General features: G+C 44.6%; 1 pseudogene; it reads right to left on the bottom strand.

Moving 5' to 3' along the window:
- Positions 1-385: 385 nt before the first annotated feature.
- LOC100587268 lies at positions 386-1,537 on the bottom strand (annotated as a pseudogene).
- Between the last annotated feature and the right edge of the window lie 707 nt (positions 1,538-2,244).

Below are 2,244 nucleotides of genomic sequence, written 5' to 3' on the forward strand. Positions count from 1 at the left end.
TTTCCAGAATATACTGTTAAAAGAAAAAAAGGAAAGAACAAAAGAATATCTATAGTATGCCATTCCTTATATAAGAAAAAAAGGATAAAACACACATAGCTGCTTGTTTACACAAAAAAATTCCGGAAGGATAAATGAGATTATCTTAGGGATGGGTAGGAAGTAATGGGAATGGGGCTGTGCTGATAGTGATGAAGAGGAGTGACTTTTTTTTGGGGGGGGGGGGTGTACCAAATGTCTTTATTTGAAGGGATAGTACAAATCAAAGAACTTAAGTGGATGTTTTGGTACAACTTATAGAAAAGGTAAAGGAAACCCCAACATGCATGCACTGCCTTGGTGACCAGGGAAGTCACCCATGGTTATGGGAAAATTAGCCTAAAGCTTAGCTCTCATTATTGCTCTGTCCCAGGGTGAGCTTGTCAAAGAGATAGTCTGCCAAGCCAGATTAAGGGGCTCCCATCTTGTGTGAGTTGGTCACATGGTCACCCAATTCTTTGATGGATTTCACCTGCTCATTCAGGTAATGTGTCTCAATGAAGTAACACAGTGGTGGTCATTTTTGTCAGTGTCCAGTTTGTGCAGTTCCAGTAGTAACTGGAACAAAAAATTCACGTTTTTTGTCAAGTGTAATGCACCCTCCATTGCATTCAGCCTGCTCTCCCAGTCATTACAGTATGGTTTCTTGATATCCTGAAGGAAGATTCAGCCACCTTGCTGGTTCTGCAGCATCTTCAGTGTCTCAGCATGTTCCCTCTCCTCATGAGATTGGTGAAGAAAGTACCTGGAAAAGTTCTTCAAAGCCACATCATCACAGTCAAAGTAGTAAGATACGGACAGGAAGAGATAGGAGGTGTAGAGCTCCAGGTTGAGCTGGCAGTTGATGGCAGCCTCTGTGTTCTGGTGGTGAGGCAGGAGAATAGGGTCTGGAGGCTGGAAACCTAAGGCCAATTTGCACTGATGTCCTAGAACTGAATCAAAAGGAAAACCCCACCTCCCCATGCCCAAGTATCAAAAAGATCAGAGGCTACTCTCTTTGTGCTGCCTTGCAGATGAAAAATAGAAAGTACCTCTGTAACTTCACTTCAGCTGCTGGTCCCCTCCCACAACCAATCAGACTGGTCATGGGCCAAATCTTCATTTACATAGGGTGTAACCAAGTAACCAATGGGAAAACTCTAGAGAGTATTTAAACCCCAGAAAATTCTGTAACCAGTGCTCTCAAATGGCTTGCTCAGCCTGCTCCCGCTCTCTGTGGAGTGTACTTTTGTTTCAGTAAATCTGCCCTTTCCTTGCTTCATCCTTTAGTTGCTTTGCTTGTGCATTTTGTCCAATTCTTTGTTCAAAATGCCAAGAATCTGGATGACTCCCAGTCAAGACCCTCCAACAGTATGGTAGTGGTGGCTCACCAGCAAGGGGGATGTAGTTGACATGGAGGCTAAGGAGAGGTGGCAGTGGCTGTGTGGCACTGGAGCAGTGGGGGCCTTGGAGCTGTCTGAGGGCTCGGTGAGGAGGCGGCAGAGGGCTGACTGTGAGCCGCAGGGGTGGGGTGGGGTGTGGGGGTGGAGGACCAGCACTGTGTTACATCCAAACACCGTTGAAGCAGGAAACCTTGGTGACTCCCAGTGAAGAACGTCTAGATATATTGTTGAGTACACCATTTTGTATAGCCTTGACTCAGAATCAGCATCTTACACATATCCCCAAATATAGACAAACACTTCAAAGCAAACAGGATGTAAGAAGAATCAAAATGAAATAAAAACCAGAACAAGCGAATTTTTTTCTTTCTTGTTTTTTTTTTTTTTTTTTTTTTTTTTGACAGAGTTTCACTCTTGTTGCCCAGGCTGGAGTGCAATGGCGTGATCTCGCAACCTCCATCTCAAGCGATTCCCCTGCCTCAGCCTCCCAAGTAGCTGGGACTACAGCACGTGCCACCACACCCAGCTAATTTTTGTATTTTTAGTAGAGACAGGATTTCAGCATATTGGTCAGGCTGGTCTCGAACTCCTGACCTCAGGTGATCCACCTGCCTCGGCCTCCCAAAGTGCTGGGATTACAGGCATAAGCCACTGTGCCCGGCTGTGAATTTTTTAAAAAAATGAAAAACATTGAAGAGGATGGGGAAGGAAAGAACTGACCTACGTCATTTTGAAAAACAGTTACTTTGACTAGATCTTATATGACAAAAGACACAAGAACCTGCACATGGGGCATAGGTGAGCAGTTCTGTAACTACTTTAT

Source organism: Nomascus leucogenys, chromosome 1a, assembly GCF_006542625.1.
Source record: "Nomascus leucogenys isolate Asia chromosome 1a, Asia_NLE_v1, whole genome shotgun sequence".
NCBI classification, from domain to species: domain Eukaryota; kingdom Metazoa; phylum Chordata; class Mammalia; order Primates; family Hylobatidae; genus Nomascus; species Nomascus leucogenys.